At 46.6% G+C, this 24627-nt stretch overlaps 1 protein-coding gene and 1 long non-coding RNA gene across 5 annotated transcripts in view; both read right to left on the bottom strand.

Annotated features, from left to right (window-relative positions):
• ETS1 (ETS proto-oncogene 1, transcription factor) overlaps positions 1 to 24627 on the bottom strand; it is a 514297-nt gene that overhangs the window by 389257 nt on the left and 100413 nt on the right. The window lies entirely within an intron of this gene.
• Positions 1040 to 8991, bottom strand: LOC133280972 (uncharacterized). The gene is made up of 2 exons (XR_009747325.1): positions 8857 to 8991; positions 1040 to 2443 (listed from the first exon to the last, which is right to left on the bottom strand). It is a non-coding gene; the product is annotated as an uncharacterized LOC133280972 (long non-coding RNA).

Raw genomic sequence — 24627 nt, 5'->3', positions numbered from 1 at the left:
GCCCATTTTCAGCTATGCTGCACTGGCTCAAGGGCCACACAAAGGGGATGGTCCTGCTCTTTCTGTGGTCCTTCTCTGCCCATTGGATTTGGAAATCAGGGTGATGGCTGCCCAAAGCAGAGAGGCTTTTGGCTACCCTCTGCGCCAGAGCATGGATAAATCTCTGCCCTGCTTTCCTCAGCCAGGATCTGACCAATGATTTTTCCTGGCAGTGTTAGGAAAAACATTAAGGCACTTTTGACAATGCCAAAGTGATGGGTTTGGTTGGTTTGTGAGTTGTTTTTTTTTTCCCTGAGATAAGCTTTTCCTGCTCTGAAACGGCACAGAAAAGGGTGTTTTGCTTCAGCAGCATCTTCTATCCAGAGGTGGTTGCACCCGGATGCTGTATAATTGATGTCACAAATATGGCAGCATTTTTTAAAGAGATTATTCAACAGTTTCCTCCCCTTTAATCCATACCTTGAAAATGAAGCAGTAGCCCTTGAGATGGGGAGGCTGCAGCCTGGCCCTTGCACCCCAGCTATGCCCCATTACCTAGCTAAAGGCCTTTGGGTCTGAAATACAGCAGATTTAATTATTTAATGCTTTTACCCTCTCTAGAATGTGAAATTCTGATATCTCAGAGCTCAATTCTGTATTTAGCACTGAATAAACACATGCCATTGCTCTGTCACTAACCAACATGGGGCAGAGATGTCTTTACCTGCTGCTTTGTTTGATCACTTTAACCAGTAACTGTCGTAATGTTAAATACAAAGAGCTTTGGAAACCAGATTTAGCATCTCCCTGGCCCCTCTCAAACAGCAGTAGGCCATTAGCTCATCAGAATATATTGCTTTATTGGCAGTATCTTTTAATTGCACAGCAATAGGCATCCCTAGCTGAAAGGCAGAGATGTGATGCTTGTGGTCCAAGGAGCTTGCTCTACTCAAGATATTGTGGGACTGGAAATCATTCACAAATGCTTTTCTTAATTATTTAAGATTGACAAGCAGCACTTAAACCTCAGCACTTAAACCCCCGTAGTTCTGGGGAGGGACTTGTTACTCCTGTTTTTCCAAGGCTTACCCCAAGCTGCTGGATTTTGCAGGGAAAAGAGCTTCTTTGCCTCTCTTGGTGAAGTTTTTCTGCTTTGCATCTAATAAATATTCATCAACCAAGAGGGAAGAGCTGGCAAAAAGGAAAGGATGGGGCTGCAGTTGGCAAAGAGAGTTGAATCACTTCTCCAATATTGACCACTGATTAAAATAGAGATAAAAATAGAGGCTGCTCCCAAGGGCTTGCAAACTCCCTGTCTGAGACTGTGCAAAAGCTGGGATCCTCCATTCTGCTGCTGATAAAGCAGAGCTGTGGTGCAACAAGGCTGAAATAGCTCCATGTCCCTCAGCTCACAGCAATCAGGGCTGTGTAATTACCTCAACCTCTTTTTCTCCACCTCAGTCACGAGGCCTTGAGTGTCTGCCTTCTTCTAAGGTGATGATCTCTGGGCAATTTTACAGACTAGAAGTGCAAGGATAAAGTGTAGCTTCATCATCCAAGCCAGGGAGAAAGTGTCATGCCTAATGAAGCCTTGTTGATCCGGTCTAGAGCTGAAATGTTTTGCAGGTGCTTGTTGCGAAGAAGAGGACAGATAATGAATAAAACATGTTTGTACTTCAGTCTCCAGTAAATGTGACAAACTCAGATCTTATGGCTGGGGGGGGGGGATGATATGAAATATGAGTTGGAGCGCATCTGAAAAGCTCGTAACTAATCCAAGATGTTGCTCTGTGTAGTCCTGCTGCTATGGGGTATGGGTTGAGCCAGGTTTATAAAAGACTGGGGAAAAAGAGAGGGGGCTGGAGTTATCTTTATAAAGACAGCAGGATGTGACCTCTGGCCGCTGATGATATAATTCTGCGCATTAAAGTGAGGGTTGTCTTCATCCTTTTGCTCGAAGACTGAGCTGACCCTGTTGTTTCCAAGCCCAAAGGAGAAGCCAAGAAGGGAAAAAACATTTCAGATGCCAAAGCTTATTACATTAAAATGCACATGCCAAAAAGCCTCCAGAGCCCTTCAGGATTATTAATGCTCTGAGGTCAGTGGTTGCGACCAGCAGCCAACAAATGAAGGATCATTTTAGGAACAGTGATTCTCCAGTATTTATTCCTGTGTGCGTCCCTCGCTGAGGCACCTCAACCTGTGGCTGCTGAATTGTCCCAGGCTTGGGCTTTCCAGCCTTTCTGAGGGCAGAGTCATGGTTTTCTGCAGGAAGTAAACTTTTTGTCCTACCTGCGCTAGCTGGAGGGTCTGAGGACTAGAGGCTGAACTGAATCCACATGGGAAAATGACCGGGGAATGAGACCAGTCCAGTGACTTCAGTACTGGAGGTACTGGATGCAGCAAGGCCATCTGCTCCCTTCCCCATGCATGGCCTGTTGAGTTGCTCTGGCTTCACTCCAACCTGAGGAAGAACAGAAATAGCTTAAAGTCTGTGCTCTAAACACCCATATTAGTCAATTAATGCTTTTCTGATCCATTTTCACTATGCCTGCACTTCCTTTTACATCATTACTCCTAATTAAGGATCTGAATATCTCCCTGGAATACACCTACGCTTGAGCTAATTTAAGCAAAGAAAGGGTTAGCTACGTGCTTCAGGTCAGTGCTGAGGTCCTCCTCTCTTCTTCGGTTTTCTTTTCCTTTCATAATCTCTTTCTTTCACTTTTTGAACCTGCCCCCATCCATACATATCATCTTTGGGACTGGGAAAATATAAAGGCAATGGTATGTGCCATTGCACATTAAAAATAGGCTGAAGTAGAGGTTTGGGAGAAAAAGCTGATTTTGTAACACAAGGGACTGTTTCTCCAACTGGTTTCAAACAGCTTTTTGTTAGTCTGTATTCAAGAGGATTCTCCCAGTTATGAGCTAAGCAGCTGAGATCATGAGAAAGCAGAGCCCCCTATATCTCAGTTCAGCAAACCATGAGGTGCCATCCAGAGACAGCTCCAGAAAAAAATACAAGATCATCCAAAAGCATGATGGTCCCAGGTCCTTGCTTCCAAAATCCTGCAGGTTTGGAAAAGCAAAATGCAATGTACTGCTATGGAACATCCTGAAATGAACCCTCACTCTTTGTTTTAACCTTTGCTTCATTCCTTGTGAGATGCTCCCTCCATTCTCAGGTTTCTGCACCTTGTTGATCATCTCATATTTTCACGTTTAATGCTAGCATCTCCTGGGAGCTAAGTCAGAGCATTTCAGCCCTGCAGGATTTCACCACTGACCTCAGGTATTACTTTATGCAAGCGTGGGTCTCTACTGTGAACTCTTTTGCCTTCATTTCTGTCTGCAGGCTCTCAGTATTCTTTAACTCAGATGGCAGTTACGACATTGACTGTCATAACTATTAAAGGCAGCTGCTCCATTGCTCATGTTTGGATCCGTTCCTCTTTCCAAGAAGAAAGAATGAAAGAGTGCACAGGCTTTCAAATCCCTGGTTTACCAAAAACACTTCAGCACCAAATGCGTGCTTTGCACAGAACTTCGCTATCTGCAAGAGGATCATTTTGGCAAGCATTATCTCTTTAAAGAAGAGTTGAAATCCCTGGAAAGCTGTAATTCTTTTCATTGCAGACTATGCTGATTCCTATCCTGAGGTCAGATGTGTCTTAAACTAAATGGTCATGTAAAGCCGTAACCTTCTTTTGAAACCAAGAAGCCACTTGGAGAGCACAGAGGCAGGGAGCTAGCATAGCCCACAGTGACTCTCTGGGTGCTGCGGGAGGCTGCTCAGGGTCATTTGCCTGAACAGGTGGATTTTTGGCACCAGTGAACCCATTTAGCATCTCTGAACTTCATTTTTATTTGGATCTACCCTTGCTTCACTGCTGCGCCATCACAGGCTGCAGGCAGATGGTTCCTGCATCTTCTCAAGTGTGCAAAGAGGTGGTCTATTTTTGAGGATGGTGGTAAGTAGCATCTCCCTTCAGGGGCAGTTGCAACCACAGGAACCAGACATTACACACACAGATGTGAGGTATATATATATCTCACTTAATGAATTCATGGTGTACACACACGTGGGTGTGTTTTATGGCTAATTTCCCAGCTCTCCTAGCCCAAAGACTAAAGCATAAGTCCTCAAAACCCCAACTCAGCAGGTATTTGGGGGATTTGAATAATTTCTGAGAGTTTTGTAACTTCTATAACCAGGACACAGATTGGCTGAAGCTTTGCACAAGCTGGTAGAGTCATCACCTGTCCTATGGAGGCAAAGACACCAAAGACTCAGCTGCTATTCCCGAATGCGCACAGGGAAAGCTTTCTTACCACATTCTCCATGTGTTCTGTGAGGTCCCCAGGTCTGGTTGAAAGTTACTTCAGTGGCAGCTTAGACAACTTGAAGAGCCATGAGCTAGCTGACTTCTTCTTGTGCATCCTTCAATACATGCCGAGATAATCCCATCCTTTTGGTCCCAACAAGGAAGGGAAGAGATAGCTGTGAAGCAAGAAGGGTCTTCTTTGGTCTTTATTGTTATTTTCTGAAAACTTTATATATTGGGTTATCTTGTCAAGGCCCCAGGTGGGGGATGAGTTGCTGCAAGAGCCAATGTCAAAACACACATTGCATTGGTGAACACAGCCTCATTTTCTGGGCAGTCTCTCTGGTTTTAGTCCATTTTCCTGCCATGAAAGCCAAATTCTAGCAAGCAAAGTTCGGAAAAGCATTTAAAAGAGACACGGGTGAAAGAGTTGGAAAAAGCTTTAATTGGCTTTTGAAATTGCCTTTAAATTGCCATCGAGCAATCTCCTCCAATGTGTCTTTCCCATTAGCCAAATTCATTAGAAGATTAACCTTTGCACCCCCAATAGCTTTCCGCCTTTGCCCCTTTCCTCCCTTCGCTGTGCTCAGTCCCCCTTAAAATTAGAAAAGAGAAATGCAGCAGGCAGGAATGAAGGAGGGGAAAAGAGTAAGGAAGAAATGACATCTCCAAAAGGACAGGAGTGACTTAAATCTGAGCAATGAACCAATTCCCACAGCCATCTTTGTGATAACTTTATATCCCTGAGCTGATGTCTGTTGTTGTCTGGCTGCATTTCCTTCATTTCATGGATGAAAATGGTAGGAGTTGTTTTTTTTTGCTTTCTTGTTAGTTTTCTCCATAGCTTTACAGTCATGAAACTCTCACTCCAAGAGGTTTGCATCCTTCTCCATATCTGGCCATTGCCGCAGTCCCAGAGGTGCGAGCATCTCCTTTACTTTTCAAGTATTTTGTGGGATCCAACATTTTGTCTATGGGAACTCAACAGAGCATCTGATGTGAACATCACCCAGTGGGGAGGAAAAGCTTCACAAACTCATGGATTAGATGCCAGCAAGAGACCAAACTTGGATGTCTTTTGAGGTCTCTGAACCACAGCAACTGTGCAGAAAAATAGCTCTGCCCATATTTCAAATGAAACCAGGCAGAACTTCACTGCACTGAGACCCTTCTGGTTTCCTACAGAAGCCTGACCTCAATTTTCATAAGGTATTTTCCTTCAAAGAAACAATTAAAACCAGAGAGGTCTTCAGTTTTTGCCCGAATCTCCACCGATGACAAGGCGAATTGATTTACCTGGAAATAGCTGTTACTTCTTAATGTGGAATAAAGAGAGAGAACAGACTCTTTTGAGAAAGATTTCCCTTTCTCCCTGATATGCCAGGTCCTACAGCAGCTGCTGAGAATACAGGGGAGAAGGTGATCAAGGACAGGAACTAAGTAACTATTCCAAATGAGTAAGGAAGGTGTTGATAGATAACAATAAAGACAAAGCAAGTTAGACGTGGGTCAGGGCAAGAAGTAGTTTCTCTCCCAGTAACAAATGTGTCTGGCCTGCTTCCCCCATGAGCTCATATATCTGACAATATGCTTTAATGCTTTGCAGACCTCAGGTATATTATCATACCCTGAGCCTGAACCCTCCAGGGAAACCACACTGAGGAGGGAGGTGGGAATAGCATCTGTGCTGTAGTAGGATGCTCATGGTGACGGGATACAAATGCCTGTGGCAGTGGGACTGGGATGCCCATGGTGGCAGGATTGGGATACCCACGGCGGCAGGATGGAGATGCCCGTGGTGGTGCGATGCGCATGGCCAGCGGACCATGGACCATGAGGTGGCGCTGGCAGACTGCTGCGCAGCAAACCCCAGCTGTCAAAGAAGGAAAGCAGGCACATACCCAAGGCAGACGTATTTTATCTCTTATCTCCGTGCGCTCAGGCTGGATGAAACATTCTCAGGCACTAATCTTGTGTCTGTCCTGCATAGAATCCCCGAGGAGACAGAGGAGCTGCTGGGGTTAGGAGCAACGCACAGCATGTGGCACTCATCTTCCAGGTCTGAAGGCCATGGTCAAAGGCAGCTCTAATTAAATTAAATGGAGAGAACTGTATTTTTCTGGTAAAGAAAACATGGTTACTTCGTTGAACAGAAGACTCAGGGGGGTTAAGAGAAGGTGAAAAATGCTTGCTGTGCAGAGGAGGGAACGCATTTCTGTGCCCATTGTTTCTCCTTTGGGGTACCGCAGGAGGCAAAGGGTTATGGAAGGGGAAAGCTCTTAGCTTTTTTGACATCAAGAGTCACTTTTGGACAGGCATATTACCAGCTCCCGGGGGTTTTACAGCCACGTCTGCGGTGTACTTGAAGAAAAAGCACTTCTATTCAGAGAAAACCCAAAAAACCCTATCCTGCAAGGCACATCTGATAAGCAGGTGGCTGCAGGTAAAAACTTCAGCTCCCTTTTCCTCAACATCTTAAAGCATTTCTGCTACCAGATATGAGTCACTGGAAATCCCCACTGTCTAGCGATGCTCTTCCTCTGGGGCTCTTCTTTCAAGCAGCATCTGATACTACTTCGAGCGCCACACCGCAGAGTCCATACTTAGCCTTTCCAGTACCACAATGAGCTAAAGTTTGGGCAATAAGAGTCAGAAAGGTAAAGAGGGCACCTATTTTAGGCAGCAAGTGCATGTGCTGCTGATGGGCAGGTTTGCAAAGAGCCTGTCTTCTAGAACATCACTCACCTCTCTGTGGTTCGGATATTAATAGCCCAAGCTGTGTTTGCAGTTAAGAGCTACTTAAGTCTTTCCTCAGGAGCCAACACAGGAGAAAGTGGTGGATGTGTTTCACATGGGCATCTGGACAGGGTTAAAACCCCCAGCGCTTCCCTAGGTTTGGAAGAGATCAGAGGCTGAGCTGGAAACAGGATGCTCACAGGGCACCATGCAGTAATAAGCCAGCTATCTCCAGATGGAAGGGGTAAAGCGTGGGGTCTCCTGCCTCCTTGGCTTGTACAGTGTCATGGAAAAGGTGTGAGTAATCCTAGCAAAAGGTGTGCAGCTCTACTATTGAAATCAATAGGGTTAAGCACCAGGGTAGGGTTAAGCAGCAGGGTAGGATCAAGCAGTATAAATCCATCCATGACATACCCATTTTGTATTTGAGTCTGAATTCTCAGTGTTAATGGGTAAAGTTAAAGAGTCAGAGGTGCGTCTTGGACAAAAGCATCAGAAAGACAACTGAGAAGGGAAAATACCAAACTAATGTGTCTGTAGTCAGAAACAAGTACTCTTTTGCATCATAGATCTTGGGGAATGTTAAAGATAAAGGAAATCCAGCCTCAGAAAAAAAAGCAGCAAATTCAGCTTATGCGTGGAGCAGAAAAACCAAATGCTGCTGGTGCCACATCCACAAAAGCAGATAGTGAGTGAAGAAACCCCTTGAACAGGAAGGAAATGCAGCCCCAGACTCCCAGAAGGGAAGTTCAAGGGACAGAGTCAGGTTTGGTGGTCATTTGTAGCTTCCATTTAGGGATGGAGTTAAGATCCTGGGTGGGCATCACGTAAACAAGACAAGAAATGATAGAAAAGAAGGTGGAGAAAGGTTTGTACAGTTTAGACAACCCTTGTGAGACTTTGGGGTAGGAGTAAGCTTCCAGGCTCATCACTGGGCAAAGGTACCATGCTGTTAAGGCACAGGGAGAAGGAGACCACACCAGCAGATGTTAAGTTATTCTGGAAGGGATGCTAACGCTCAGCTTCATGATAGACTTTGGAATTAACTATAGACTGTCCTTACCCAGCATCAGCCTAATGGCTACAAATCTGCCAATTAAGCACCAATTAAGATTCATCTTTAAATGTATTCTCCCTACTCAGCAAAGGCCTTGCATGCATTTAACTATTAGCAAGAGGCTCTTTGGTCAAGGTCGTCGTCCCTTTCATCTAAGGATCTCAAAGCACTTGATGAAACTCCACCGCCTTTCTCTGTGGTAGGTAAAGGCTATAATGTTCTTTTAATATCATGAACCTAATTTATAAGGATAAATTACAGTGGGAGATAAAGAGCACATGGACCCATGTGGATAAAAATAAAACCCCATATTGCCCCATTATCTGGCATTGGTTAAGCTTCTGCTTGTAGAATTTTTTTGTCTAATTTCTCTTTTTTTTTTTTCCTTTTAATGAAATGCTATTTATTTATAGCTAAACACCATCTTTGAAGCCAGAGCCAAGCATTTGGGGAGCCTCAGATAGGGCTCTTGAAAAGGAGAATTATGTCTGTTTCAGATGTTTTCAGAAGTTACTGTTTAAAGGCAGTGAGAACTATGACATTTCTCTCACCGAGCTCACCCTCCCCTCGGCGTTTCTACAGGACACGGGCAAAGCAGATGTCTCGAGAGCCAGAAGAAGTGGTGACAAGTTGAGGGGGGAGAGCATTGGGGACGGGATGAAATGAAGGGGGATTTTAGACAAGAAGCCTCAAAGGACCAGCGTTGGTGTAAAGTGTTCCCCAATGCCCCATGGGAACCTCATCTCGCCTACTCACCAGGCTATGGGGCACAAACGTGAGGGATGCTTGGAGATGGCCAGAAGATGTTTCACTACCCGCCAAAGCCATCATTCCAGTGGCTGAGAAGAAGCTGGCCACCTTGTACAGTGTACCACGGTCTTCCTCAGAGGGCTTAAAGCTCAAGATTCTGGCAAGCCAAAACAAAGTTCTCATCAGGCACAAGGGAGAAAAGTCATCACACAGCCTTCTGGCACCATTGGATGGACTGCACTACATTTTCAGAAGGCTTTTTAACTTAATGTGGACACTATCCTTTGCAGTGTACAGCTTTTCACCACTTCATCCAGGTGATCACTCAAGCCTTTAAGCAAAACAGAAACACGTGCCATCCCAGTGAGACGTAGGGGCTACAGGCTCTCGCTGGGACCCATTTATCTTGCTTAGTGTAAGGGCTTACCCCATCTCGGTGACTTTCATGCTCACAAGCAACAACATGGAGGCTATTTCTGGCCACTTCTCCAATAATAAGACCCTATGAATGGCCATGGGAAGCCTTTTGCTAGGAACTGGCAGATTTTGACTGGGAGACGGGGGGATTATAGAAATGCTCCTGCTTTGGTGCCTGCATGACATCATGCCCTCCCGACTGGCAGGGAGACAGAGAGCCTTTGATAGTGCAGAGTGGGGGACTCTGGCCCATGGCCAAAGATGATTACAAGCGGCACATACCTTCAGCAATTCGCCAAGCCATTCCTGGAGGGTGATATAACTTCCTCATGGCTAGTGAGCTTGTGCGGGGCTGTAATGGAGACAAACTGGGGCTCTATCTCAGAGAACAGCAGTTGTTTGAGGGAGGAGAGGGGGGAAGACGGCAGGATGCATCCTCCCAGGGATGTGCGAGGAGCAGCTTGGACAGATTGGATATTATTAGCAATCTCCAGGGTAATGAGGAGTTTTACTGCTTGTTTATGAACTCCCCATCCTTAACAAATTCCTCACTGCCCCGACAAATACAAACCCGAATCCTACAGCACGTTTTCCCCAAAAGCTTTAGAGAAGAGCAACCCTTTGGCCAACTAAGTCAGAGGGATAGACAAATATCCTATAACTACCTCACTGTCCTCAGTCCCATTGCTTTCAGGATATTTGGGAGCCTGGGCCTGGAGATCAGCAGTTCCTTCCTCTGGAGGAATGCAACTATAACAGAAAACTGCAGCAAGAGATGTAGTGCCCTGAGACTGCCTTTTCCTTGGGGTTTCTGCATGATAGCATCAACCTAGGACAAAACTGGTCCAGTTTGTAGTATTTGACCTGATAACATTGTGCCTATCTTCCTGTGAGTGGTCCCTACACATTTAAGTTAAAGACACCACCTTGGAGCAATTCTCCTTAGTCTGCCACTAGCACAGAAATGCTCACTTCTTTGGGGTATATTAAGAGCCTTCAGAAGACAAGACAGGAGGAAAGCAGCATGCTGGGCATGGGGGAAGCACCTCAGCAGTTGCTTTAAGGTGAGGTTTCAAAGTTGCTCAAACCATGAATACACTCAAGGACATCACCCACATCTGCAACAACTAATTTCAAGAACAGGAGGAGGTATATTGAGTTTCTTCTCTACAGGCCCTTCTCCAGTCTGTTCTTTGGAGCAGACAAGATGCCACCCCTCAGCAGCCTGCTCTGGCCTTGCTCCCTTCCTCTTGCAGAGCAGCATCCTTAAGCCCCTGCCTCAGAGCCTACCTTAGAGAGCATAGAGCAACATCAGCCTTACAGTTATGTGCAGCCACCCCTAATTCTGTTTATCAGCCTTTATGGTTTAAAGCAGAGTCCCTTTTTATCCTAAAGCCATGATGCCACAGTGGGCAAAGGGAGGAGTAGCGGGGCTCAGCCTTGTTTGAAGTGTAAATCTCAGCTCATGCTTCACTCCGGAGCCATTACCAATGTGTTCATAAGACTCTAAGGTCTCCAGTTGTCCCCCTGGAAATCTGAAAGCTATTAGCACGCTCGAGAAAGGGAGGTAAATGAAAATGTGTTTGCCAGTTTCCCCAGATGTGAGGCCAGTGTCATGGACAGATTTTATTATTCTATAAATACCAGGGGCAGAAGGTTGTTATTAGCCACTCAGTAATTAATACAATGTGCAATGGCCTCAGACATGGCCCACCACTTAATGTCCAATTAATAGCGTGCGCCCTTCTGAGCACGTGTTAAACACCCCAGATGTTGCACAAAGTCAGAAGAAGAAATGTAGGCATCAGGCAGAAGCATCCCTGAATGAAGCCCTGAGCTTAGAAGACAAGTTGATTGGAAAACAGATGATGTTAAATATTGCAGACATCAAAGCCTGCATGAGCACATTTCTGCACATACTCAAGGCGCAGGCAAAGAATGCCTTATGCAAACTTGCAAACCAGATATCTATGTATTAAGAGGCAGCTAAGTGAACAAATCCCAGATTTGCAGTTACCCGCTGCATCTTAATAAGCTGCTTTCATGCACTATTAGCATAGCAGAGAGCCCCAGAACATCTGCACGTCCGAGGACACTGCCTTCCTCTGCAGAGGGTCCCTGCTCTCTGCAGCACAGGATGTGAAAATGTTCTGCTGACTTGTACTGATGCTGTTGAAACAGCATTGTATCCATTTTATTAACGGGTGCTTTTGCTCCTTTTCCAGCAAGCCAGGAATATCTGGGGCTGGATGTTTGGAATGGTGGTCCAAAGAGTAAAAACTGATGGATTTCCAAAGCAAACCAAGGAGGTGAGATGTGAGCCTTCCGGATGCTTGTGCAAAGGTGGATGGGGTGGTGCTAAGCCTTTGGGTTAATGCAGGGGTGGGCAGGACACAAAGTGGGAGCTCTCAGCCCAACAGCAAAGTAATGTGAAAAGCTTTAGGAATATATATGCACTTTAGCCAAGGTGGTGACTTGGAGCTTAGTCCTAACCATGGCATTCACACTTCTTGCCTAAGAAACCTCCTGCTTTTTACAGTACCTGAATCTTCCACAGAATCTGTTTGCAAAATCAGCTTAGGATGATTTACATCAATTCAATGCAAGCAAAGAGCACAGGGGGGGCTTCTAATGGTTTGTAGCAAAGAGGCTATAAAAGCACTAATCTTGTAGACACAAAAGCCATGCACGGCCAATGTCTCATAGGTTGAACACTCCACCACAATGGCTTTTTGACTGGAGCCTCCTGATTCCAAGGTGTGAGAGAGAGTAAGTTGCAATGCAGCTAGTTCAAGTGATTTATCTCATTGCATGTGTGCAGAAGAGCTCTGGCACTTCAAGAAGAGGTCACTGACAACTTCAGACTCTACCTTGGTGTAAAATGAAGCAGATGAACAGGAACATCATTCCATAACAACAGTGGAATGATGTTGAGAGATGCAAATGCTACTCCTCGAACATCCATCTCTAATTCCCTGACCTTTGAGCACTCTGGCAGACAGCCCCTGAGATGAGTAGCGGTGATAAAATCACTTGCCAAGCCCTTGTTTCCCAGCTCCATCTGGACTATCCAGCAGCAAGCACTTTCATCCCCTCCCTAAGGCCATGCAAGGGCCAAGCCATTCCCATGTACCTCATCAAGGACATGCTGGGTAACACCTCTTGGATAGGAACAAGGCAGTTGCCACCACCTCGACTACCCATAGAAGCAGGTTAAAGTACCCTTTGCAATCCATATGCTGAAGCATCACTGCATTTTCCCTGCTTTGCTGGACACCCAGCTTTTCTGAAAAGAAAATTTTGGGTCTACTTAAAGCTTTGGCCCTGAATTTAGAAATCTTAAAGCTCCTAAACTTGTAAAGCTCATAAGAAGTCTGACAGAAGAGACCATCTGGGTCATCAAGAGGTTGCAGAAGAACCTTTATGGCAAAGGAGTTTCAGTCCAGACCTGAGGGATGCTGCTCTGAGAGACAGTTAGTAGCTTGTTTGTTATTCAGCCTCAATCTTGTTGTACTAAGCCCATCAACAGACCATTTCCCCCATTCAAAACAGAGGTAGTGCATTGCTTCACTGTCTTACAGCATTTCTTCCTTCCCATATGTTCTTTTATCAAGGATATGGGTATAAAACCTGTAAATGCCATATAAGAGGGCAAGATCCATCCCTCTGTGCCAAGAACCAGCACACAAACATCTATGGGTTGGCATTGCCACCCACTTAACAACCTGCTGCTGGGACCCACTTTCTGCACCCTGCATGGAGCCCTCATGTCACCCCTCTGCTCCCTCTCCACAGCTGATCTCTAGCTTTGACATGGTGTTAACGCAGGCCAGGTGCCAGCGAGCACTTTCCTTTCTCTTTTCCTGGCAAGACTTGTCCATCTCCCTGGTCACAGGGCTAAGAGCTGCGTAAGGATCCTGCAAGCGGAGCAGCCCTCGGAGGAGCACGGCGCTGGGATACGGTGAGGTTATCTCTTTAACAGGTTTCTCCTGTCCTCTGAACATATGTGCAGTAACACATCTCTGGAAAATATGTGAGTGGGTGAGTTTGGACTCGGCTCTCTCCCAGATGGGACATTACACAGCCCACATCACAAAACCATCAGCCACGGTTTGACAGAGCTGCCAACACCCCCTATCCCTTTATCAGAGGCCCAGAAATGTCCATATGATAGCTCCTCTCCCCCAAACCTCCTTTTTGCTCTCATTTGCAAGCAGGAAGCATGTTGGCAAAAGGGTTTGGCCCAAGAGAAGGAGAAAAAGAACAGAAGGAATGAGAGGGAAGAGCAAAGCCTCAAAAGGAGGATGCGGAAGAGATGAGGCTTGAGGCTGCTTGGAGGGGTGCAATATTCCTGAGCCCACTGCCTCAAAGCTGGCACATCTAAAGGGCCCAGGTACCTATGCTCGTACCCCTAGGATACCCAAAACCAGCTTGTTTTGACCTATTTTCCAACAGCAGCTTTGCAGCCTCCTCCTGATTCCCTCCTGTTGCTTCTAGAGCACAGGCAGATGCTTGCAGGTCGCACAGGTCCAACAACATCTCTAAGAGAGGACTTTTGGCTTCATGCAGCACCTAACCCACACTTTTTAGGGCTGTTGCTTAATATTAAGCGCTCTGGAGACTAAACCCATTTGCATCTGAGAAGGAGGAAAGCTTTGCTAGGGCCGAAATGACATCTGAATTCAACAGCCCACAGCTGGGACGCATTTCACCAGCTCCAGAGGTTGTTCTAGTGTAAAGAGCTATTTCCCTGCACACAACCGGGTGTAATTCTTAGGAAAACCATCTGAGCCCTTGGCTTTAGCTCAAAACACATGAGAAAATCAAAAGCATTTATTTTATCCGATTTTTCTCCCGAGCTTTGTTCAATACTAGCCAGAACAAGTAGGCTTAATAGACTTTGTTTTGTGACTGCAGACACCTTCCATAGCTTTGCTTTTTCATCACATGCGAACTTAGATATTCATCATCTGAAATCTGGTTAACAAAGCGCTCCTTCCCCAGCCCTCCATTTGCATTTTGTCCACTGTTTCTTAATGAATTTAGTACGTCAGGGCTTATAAATCATCACATTCATTAACTATTAGCACCCCATTTTGAAACCGAAGTCTCAGAGTGCCATAAAGCTATTTCAAACATGGCAGGGATGGTGCTTCGGGGAATAATCTCTCATCTTTAGGTTTGCTGTGTTCATAAGGTGTTCAAAGTTGCTATAATACAGCAGACTTTGCAGAGGATGGTAGGGTGCAAGAAGGAAACTGTTCACCAGCTCAGACTACACTTAGAATATTGAGCAAATTTGGCAATAAAAGTCCAGACAAGATATTCTCCATCTTGCCATTTCCAAAAGGATGTTTGGGTGTTTTTTACTTTCCAAGGATATTCTGCTCTTACAAATGGAGCCAGCACAGCAGGATTTACTCCTTTACCTCCTCTTGAAAGTCAAAAGGACCATTTGCTAACTTCTGACAATAAATGAATCTGGCACATAGCACCAATTCTGTTTGCTTTGACCTGACCTGAACTCTGCTTGGCTCCTTGCTGATGCTTTCACTCCTGTGGTTTGGGCCAAATCTCATGGATGCTTGCAAACACCTCGGGGTTGGCAGCCTTGGGACCACATCTCTGACATCCAGGCTCTGAAATGGGTGTCATGAGCACCCAGATTTAAGGTGGGTGTAAAAACTTGGCAGATTCACACTGATACAAAGGAGCTCTCTGTCTTGAACATGCCAGAGACGTTTTCAGGGTGACAAGCAGCTTCCAGGAGCAGAAGCACTGGCAGCGTTAGGTACAGCAGACCCATGTTCATATGCTCTTCCCATCTTTCTTGCGTTTCCTAAAAAGCAGAATTGCACTGATTTCCAAGGATAAAGCAAGTGTCTGTTTCTAACCAGGACCTGCAGGTAGTGGATGCTGTTTTCATCCATATGATTTTTCATCCATAAACCTGGATCCCATCAGTATCAGATAGGGAGCCACACATACGCCAACCATGGTGGCACTGAGTACCTTGTCACTTCCTAAAGCGAAGAAGCTCCATTTCAACACCCACAAATCAAAAAAGCCCAAGCTTTGAATTGGGCTCAACCAGATCTTTCATGCAAACTTTGGCTTGGGGTGGAGTTTTTTTTCCACTCTATCTGAAAATTAGTATTCCTTAACAAACTCATCTCCAACCAAAAGACAAATTTTCTTTGAATGTCAAAACAGGATGTTTTTGGCAATTTCAGGACATTCTAAAACCTTTTTGTTTTCTTTCTGAAACAGGAAACTTGTTTGAAAGCCTTTTCCTGCAAATGCTTTCAGCTGTGACAAAACCAGCACTTTCTGACAAAGTTTTGTGTTTGGCTTGTTGTTTAAAGGAGATACCACACACCAGAGAAGTAAATAAAACCCCTCTGCAAGGTTACTCAGCAATGAAGATGGGTGTGGACTTCTGCCCCTTAAACAGCCCATAAATGGGTCACATATTAAGACTGAAGTACTGTAGCAGCTGCAGTGTCTGCTGCACTCCCAAACTGGGCATGTTTGTGTTCAAGCATGATGCAGGATGGAATGGAGGTGGTGGTGGATGGTGGAGGAACCCTGGTGAAACATGGTGCTGCTCAAAACGCCCAATTCTCAACTAGGACCAAAAATGGTGTTTACAAGTCAAACTCTTTCCCTCTCTTTGCACACAGAGGCAAATGGGGCTAAAAGGCTGGCCAAGTGGGTTCATGGTGAGCTAAAGCATAGGAACTCTCGCGTGGGGCTGGATGGTGGTCAAGGCTTTGCTAAATCCTGGTTGCCTTGTAATGGTGCAAGCTAAATTGTGAGACTGTAAGCCTGGCTCCTCTACCCCTGCCCTGCCAATATATTTAACCTGAGCTCCAGATGGGATTGCAAGAGGATAAAAGTGAAGCCCTATTACTACCAGAAATGATGCCGAAGGACTGACATGGGGCTATGGATCCCTGCATCTCAACACGTTAACTTAGATGCATTAATGAAGCTGCAGATGGGAAGCTTTTCCAAAGAGCTCCCCTCCATTCTTAGCCCAATTCTGATTCCCTCATGATAGAGGGATGGGAAAATTAACCTGGTTTACACACAGGCACATTTATCTTTTACTTGCTTAGATATGGCACCAACATATCCTGGCCTTGCTTGGTTCTCATCTGCTCCTCAAGAGGATGAGCACTTAGCTTTCCAAATGCCAAAAGAGCCAATGCTTGGCTGGGATGTCTCCTCCAGAGACTGCTAAATGTGACCTGAGCATCCCATCTTCAAAGCTATGGGAAACCTCTGCAAGATCCCAGCTCTGTCAAAGCTCAGTGCCACCCACTGACTACAAATGAGCCTTGTATGGGGCATCAGGACTCCAAAACAGATAGATAAGAGTGGAAAAGGTGAAATCACCATCGAATGTCAAGCCTGCTTTCTGTATTGTTGGGTGGTCTGAAAGTTATAAGATTAATATGAAACATACACAATACTCTGCATTCATCTTCCCTATTTTTGCCAGGCTTTTGTGGTGACTTGCAAGAGAAGTCAATGTCAGAAGGAATGTAATGAAATATTCATCCCTTCTGTTAAGGAAATTCAGAGAAAGGCAGGAAGAAGGAACCAAATGTGAGATCAAGACAGGAAGATGTGTCCTGCTCATTTCATTTGTATTTCTGTAACCCAGAGCAGGGCGAGATCTGACTCTTCACCATCACACTGAACACAGCAGCACAAGCAAAGAGCAAAAGGAGGACAAGGGCTTTGATGGGAGAGACAAAAAAACCCTTTCTTGATCTACAAGGAAGAGAAGTGCAGGTTTGTTTGAATTTTAACAAAGGGAGAACATTGCAGTGAGAAATCTATCTTGATTTTCTCTCGTACAGCCCAAAGCAGCAGGTCTTTGGCTGTGGAAATGATGTTCACCTTCATCTGGTTGTCTTAGTGCGGTTGCTGAGTGGCACTGCCTGGATGAATTAATGCTCCAGCACTCCCCATCAGAAATGTTCTACAGGAGTGCAAAGCACTAATAAAATTGTTCCCCAGATGGGATTTTCAGGCTCCTTTTTCCTTGTCTTTCATCTAATTTGATTAACTTAGCTCATTTCCTGCTCTCCCTGTGATCTTGCTTATGAGATGGGCAATCACAGGTTTTATTGCAGCCTGATTAGGATCAGTAAATGACAGGAGGGAGCTTTGTGAGCACGACCTCAGCCCACTCGGCTGCTTCCGTGTCCTCTGGGTCCCCCAAGCTCCATCTCTGTCCCTCTCTGTCAGGCCCAAGGTATCAAGATCTGGGGGTTCCTGGGCTGCTCAGGGAGCATTTTAGGGCCATGGTTATGAGCAGCACAAGCCTTGCTGTGTCTATGCATCATGGATAAAACAGCAACACGCTTGATAGACCCCAAACCTGTTGCCCTCCTTTTTGGGGGTACCAGCTTTACACCCCTCCACGTGGAGTTCTGCCTAATGCACAGAGGATGGGAACAGGGACTTGTGCTCCCAGCCTTGTTATCTGCTCTGACCTTACTGTTTAAACAACTTTAAGCCTTCAAAAAATAAATACACTGGAAGAGTTTGGCTTTATACAGCTCGCTGCCTGGCAGCGCTCCTAAAACATCCAGGAGTTCTCACAGAGCTATTTAGCATAATATTTGACACTTCTATCACTCCTTTCATCCTGAAGTGCTTCTCAAAACCAAGACCACCACTGGAGCCAAACCTCTCATTGGGCAGTGGAGTTTTCCCTAAGGAACAAATCCCAACAGGATATACTTAGGGTGATGCTACTGCAAAGAGGTTGGGGAGCACTAAAAAGTGGTCCTACTTTTGGAGAAAGCATGTCAAAAACACATGCAAAAAAATATACAGGACATATGATGTAGGTGTTGCTGTTAATACCCGAAGCAGGGCAACCACCTCCCTAGAGCTGATTCCTACACAGTTCTACCTTCTGGGAACCACTTTGGGTGCAGACAGAGCAATGCCTTCTGCACTGGGAGCAGTTTCAACTCTGAAAGAGCTCCTGAGCCAGCAAGCTGCCCCAGGACAGGGATGCAGGGACAGTGCAAGGGTACCACAGCATCTCACTCATCACCTCCTCAGGACAAATCAGCTTTGGACTTGTTTGGCTTTATCCATATGTATGCCCTTGGCCAGACCCTAAGCCCTTAAACTCCCCTTTCTACCCCAGTATAGGTGAGATGGAGAAGCTCACCCCGTTCCTGAAGAGTTTAGCACTCACTGTAACACTGTTCATAGATAAAACCCACCCCTGTCCCCATAATTAAACCTGACACTTGCCAAACACTGGTATGAAAAGCCTCCAGTGCAGCATCGGGTCACAGCAGCCACACAAAGAGGGTTCAGTGTAAAAAGTCTCATTCAGATATTGCACTTGGACTCAATCCTTCCAGCTCAGCAAGATTTTAATCTGCTGTTTTCCTTAAAATCACTACAAAGAGGCAATTGGCCCCAAAATCCTCACTCTTCTTGATGCCAAGCTGCAGGAAGGTATTTGCCAAGGAGGGGTGGAAGAAGCTGCTTTGGGGTCCAGTTTGTGTTGGTGATGAAGATGCTCTGGAGCATCCTGTTTCCTGGCAGGCTCTGGAGTAGCACCCTTGCAATTTGAGTCAGGATTGCCAGGAAAACACTAGCAAATCTGGTAAAAGCCAAGCCTGGAGCTCGCTGCAGGAGCTCCCCTCCCTCCTCCAGACACCCAGGTATTACCCAGCCCTGGGAGCTGTCAGGCATGTGGAAATGGGCTCTGAATTATGTTAAACAGGATGGGGACGAGTGGGGTTTATTAGCAAAATGCAGATGGGACTTGAGCTTCTGTGGCTGGCAGGGAGCAGGACATGAAGGCTTTAGTGAGAAAGGCATTGAGGGCATTAACCCCTCCATTGCTGAGTCACTGAACCCCTCTGCAAGCCAAAATCTGGCCCTCCCTCATCTGGGCTTTGCTGATTGGGTGCTGGAAGAGGGGACAGGGTCCAGGCAGGGTGGCCAGAGCTGGAAAGTTCGCTAGGGAAGGATAGCGTCTCCCTGCTAATGAGGAGAGAATGTGCAGTGCGTTGGGAAGCTGCCTGCACAGCCTGAGCTGAAGTTAAAGGGAAGGCAATTCTATGATTACCAGCTAATGAGGGACAATTGAAATGGATAAGCCATGCTTGGAATGAGGCCGAACACAGAGTTTCTAGGGAGACCAAATAGTCATGATCTCAGCTGAAGCAATGGCTGAGGAGGACAAAGGGAGGATGCAGACCCCTGTCAAGCCAAGATGTGGAGGTTGATGTAATTTCTGACTCAGAATCCCCGACCTTGAACCATCTCAGAGCCATCATAGACGCGCTCTTGTACCCAAACTCAGCTAAAACAAGGCAACACCTTCCTACAGCCTGCTCGAAAAAAGTGAAGGCAAATTGCATTTGCTGCCCTGTACCCCACCAATGATTCCTTCTCCCCTGCAGCATGATGCATTTTCCAGCCACTGCAACTTCAATCACATCCCCTAGTCCCTGGGCACAGCTACAAAATGATGTTAAATGTGTCTGACTGGGAAGGAGGTTATTAATTTGTCTGGGGGGACAGGAGTACTGCTTGTGTGTCAAGCAGTGGTGCTGCTTTCATTCAGGGCTGTGAAACCGAATCAGCAGGTACCCAGAAGACAGGGCATTAATTTATTTGATATATTCAATAATTATATTTAATATTTAAGCCTTAGCTGGCCTCACAGCCCAAGCTGACCTCCTACATAAATAAATGCCCTGATGGGGAATAGCCAGAGAGCCTGATGGGCTTCACATCCCACCTGAGCCATAGCAGGGCAAGCTTGCCTGCATCACTCAGTGCATGTGAGGATGCTATGCCAAGGGGAAAGGGCAGGATACCATATTCTTGGCATAGCGAGAAACACCAGGGTGACTGAGGGCCTGAGCAGATTATCCATCTCCAGCCACACAGGTGTGTTATTTCTGCTGCTGGGAGATAAAAGGTTGTAAATGTGTCCCATCCAGAGATATATTTCCTGAAGACAGGTGGAACACTTACCGGCAGGGATTGAACTGGAAAGCAGCGGTGTTTGGAGATATCCCACAGGCTGGAGCTGCACACTGGGATGTCCCAACTCTATTTACAAGCTAAGAAAGAGCAGTTGTGGTTCCCATCCCCAGCATGGCAAGTGGGACCATTGCACAGGCAGGAGGGGATCGCGCCAGGCTGATAACAGCCCCGGAAACCCATCAGAGACACCCAGCCCCAGCCCTCTGCCTCTTGTCAAAGTTACCTGCCAAAGGAGGCTCCATTCCAGCCCTGCACCTTGTCAGCTTTTATGGTAATAGGAAACATCTGCTTGTGGGGGATGGCAAAGCAGAAGTGAAAGGGGCTGGAGGAGGGGGAGAAGGAACCATTCATAACTTTAGCTCCTCTCCTAATGCTGCAGTGCAAGCAGGGATAGGGAAGAGGCACCCAAAAAGCCTGGGGGAGGGGGGATGCTGAGGATGCTCTGAACCCCATCCCCCCCGAGCCAGTTTTTGGGACCTGCTCACCCGTGGGTGCAGCCAACACGTGTGCTGGGTCAGTTTTTCCAGCTGGATGGGATTTCGCATTCCCCTAAGTAGGTCTCAGCTGTGATGCTGCATTCTGACAGCATCCCCCTGCTGCAGCTCAAAGGAAAGCTTTGTACAGAGGGGATCCTGACCTTCCAGGCCAGGCTCAACGTCACATCCAGGAGATAAGATCAATTCTGACCCAAGACAGCCATTCCACACTCCAAGCTGCCTGCAGAGCTCAAATCACTGCTCTGCACACACCACACATCTCCAAGGAGAACCAGTCCCTTGGAGGGGATTGTCCCCTGCACTCCACCACCCCAAGCCATGCAGCACCCCAAATGCTCAGCTTTCCCTTAGGTTTTGCATCCTCCTTAGCACTGGGAATAGAGCAGGACGAGGATTTACACGTGTGCCCAGGATAGGTTTCTGGGAAGAGCAGCATTGCAAAGGAACTAGCTCTGTAATTGGGTTAGCTACACTCATTTGCAGGAACAGGTTGCCGCTAATGAGTTTTAATTAAAACCATCTTCACAGTGTCAGCAAGTTGAAATCAAGGGCAGCTATTACTATGGATGGTAATTCTCCCCACTGAATAGGCAGGCAGGCAGGCAGGCAGCTGGTAGGACCAGCAGTCTGCTGGCATTTTGGTCTGGGGGCAAACAAAGCAACATTTGCCAACCCAAATGGTTCAAGCCCCTCTTGGACCCACACATGAAGCCCACAGCTGGCTCATCCCCTTCCAGCAATACAGATTCTTTCTTGTTCTCCCATCTCCCAAGCTTTCTCAAGGTTAATTTTAGCAACCAGCCCCACCAGAGGGTTTCTCTGGGGCTTAATCCCACTCAAAGCAAGGGGGAAGGAAAGGTTTTCCCGCTGTGGAGTCACCCTCTGCAAGTTTTGGTCCCTCTAAACCTCTGGAAGAGATTTTCCTCTCCTTTTTGCTCAGCCCTGGCACTGCCCTGAGATTTCACAGCTCATTGCAGCCATGCTTTAAGTACATCTTGAGTGTTTCAAAGACGGATCTTTTATGCTCTTTCCAGCTTTTAATGCTCAAGGGGGTGGTTTTGGATACACCAATGCTGCACCGTGAAACAGGATCCACACCAGGATGGTGCTGCTGAGCATCGCTGGATGCAGGAGAGGATCAAGCCGATGGAAATGCAACCCAGATACAGACACTTACTGTTTGCAGAGCTGCTTAAATTCATTGTAACAGAGTGGAAAAAATGGCCTCTGTCTCTATCTTTGCAGTTCTGACAGTGGGGTCAGGTTCATGGGTTGCTCAGATAAGGGATTTAATTCCCTGAGAGAAAAAAAAACAGTCCAATCCATCAGTAGAAAACGAATGTTGAATTCCAGGGGCTGTTCAGGTCCATACCACTTCCCTCCTCAACCCCTAATACGAGAAGAGCTGAAACATTATATTTATCATGAGAGAAACTTAACATTTTCCTTTCCCGACCCTAAAACCAGATCTCCCACCCAAATCTATGGCTGCTGTTGGCTTTTTGTCTCCCTCTTGTGACTGGCCTTGAAAGGGTTTCCAGCCGGCTCACTGTGAGGGGGTAGGATGCTCTGTTGGACATGTCTGGTCTCAGCTCCATGCCAAGGCACGAAAGGGCTGTTGTGACATCAGGTAAGAATTAAAGGCAGCTCAGAGATCTGCCTTTTCCATGCGGGAATGTCCCTAAGGAGTTGAAAAGGCACAATGCATGGACACATGCATCACTTTGGCCTGAGGACCAGCGCTTGTGGTGTATGCTGATGCTCAAATGGAGAAAAGCTGAATCTTTTAGGAAGTCTCAACTCTGCCTTGCTTACCTGGAATAAAAAGACCCTGCTTTGCTATTAAACACAGGGAAAAACCTTCTGGAGTGGGGTTTTTAACCTGGATGGCTCCAGAGCAGGCGCAGGAGATGGGTTTTGTTTGCACATGGTGCCTTTAAGACCCCAAACTGCAGCCAAAGCTTGGCTTTTCCCAGCTCTGGTCAGATGAAGAAGCAATTGGAAGCAGATGTTGGAGGCAGCATCTTGCTGCACAGAGGTGGACTGGGCATGATGAGGGGTGCCCCCTACCAGTAGCCCTGGGTTCCCATCACTAGAGGAGGGGCTGAACTCGTAAGGCCCCCTGTCAATGCGCTCTGCAGACAGACTCCTAACCCAAACCAGATGGGAGGGGATGGCTCTTTTTGGGGAGGGAATGAGGACCTGGTGAGATAAAGTGATTAAAATAGATCATCTGCAGAAAGAGAGCTGAGGTACCCTGGGGATGGGGGATGAAATTTAGGATAAAGCCTCCAGCGATGGGGGTTTTGCTGCATCTCCCTTGCAGAGATGCTTAAAACCATGCGTGTATGTCAAGCGTCTGGAAGGAAGGGGGTTTTCCATCCTGGGAAGCAGAGTTAATCCATTCTCCTTTCCAAGACCCAACTTATGGCAGGTTTGACAGTCCCCAGGTCTGCCTTTGCTTTTTCTCTCCATCCCTCACCCAGATCCTGCAGCAGGAGCCAGGCATGAAGACGGAATCCTCCTCCCTGCCCATTGCAGGGCTTGGATTTCACACAAGAAAAAATACAAGGAGAAGTCCTAGGGAAAATTTGGGGATTTTTCTTGGCTGGGGTGGAAGACAGTGACCATGTGAACTCCACATCTCTGTTGGACACAGCAGGGAGGTTGCAATGGATGCTGCTTCCTGTCTCTTATAGAAAAAGCCCCTTAAAAAGCATGGCAAGATTTCTTCTTTTTACCTTTTAGTTCAGAAAAAGCAGAGGAAATAGAGCTGCAATGGCTGATCTCCACCTACAGCACAGATCTCATGGGCATCTGTGGGAAAAGCTGCTATTTTTGCAGCGCTGCACAGTGCAAAGAGTGGCAGCACGAGGCGCTGGGTCCAGTCAGATCTGAAGTGCAATGAAAACCCAGTCTTTAATCAGTGGGTTTTTGCTGCCATCCTGTCCCAAACAAAAAGAAAACCCTGAAACAAAACAAAAATCACCCCAAAACCCCTTTTTCTTTGGCCTTCACAAGGCTGGGTCTCTGCATGTACAAATTCCTCCTGCTCCCTTTCCAAACCAGCCTTGGAAAGAATAAACCCCTTGAATTAGCCAAGTTAATCGAGTGAGCTTCTGATGCACCTCATTTGTCTTTGTTTCGAGCCTGAGCCCAAAAATGGGATTAAGTGCAGTGATAAACAAAAGATCCCAGACGGCCAAGAGATTTGTGGATCTTCCCCCGATCTGAACTCCGGGCTGGCTGTTTTTTTATTGTTCAATAATAGGAAATGACGGAATTGGGTATTTCTGCCACACTTTAGTGGCCGATTAAAATAGCTTGGAGGAGATGGGAGGGAGCTCTGGCAAGGTGACGGCCACTGATCTACCTTGGTTTGGGACAGAAACAAAGGGTCTTCTCCACTCTGTTAGTGCAGAGGGGTTGCAGCTGCCATCTCCACTTTGCCAGGCATTTCCCTGCCTGGATCTCCCTGTCTGGAGAGGGACCAGGGTTATGCGGAGTGCAAGGATTGGGATGAAAACACTCATGAAGCTTTCACAGCCTGCCTGCAGACCCTTTGGCTATCTCCATCCATCACACTGGGTCCAGCCAGTGTAGATAATCCACCAGTTCCAGGAGACCTCTCTGCCCGCATCATCCTCCTGAAGCCTTGCAGACACCCAACTAAATCCCTCTTTCTCCCCTCCAAGCCTCCAGTCAGCATTGCTTCTGCCTTGTAGACGTTCCCACCACCCATCTCTATTTTATGTTCATTAGGGGATTTGGGGTGCTACAGAGCTACTGCTTACACTGAACATGAGCAGCAAAAAGA

This window comes from Pezoporus flaviventris, unplaced genomic scaffold, assembly GCF_033815535.1.
Source record: "Pezoporus flaviventris isolate CSIRO_AGI_PZ_B2104156 unplaced genomic scaffold, CSIRO_AGI_Pfla_v1 ptg000093l, whole genome shotgun sequence".
NCBI lineage: Eukaryota > Metazoa > Chordata > Aves > Psittaciformes > Psittacidae > Pezoporus > Pezoporus flaviventris.
This window is presented reverse-complemented; position numbering and strand designations above follow the sequence as displayed.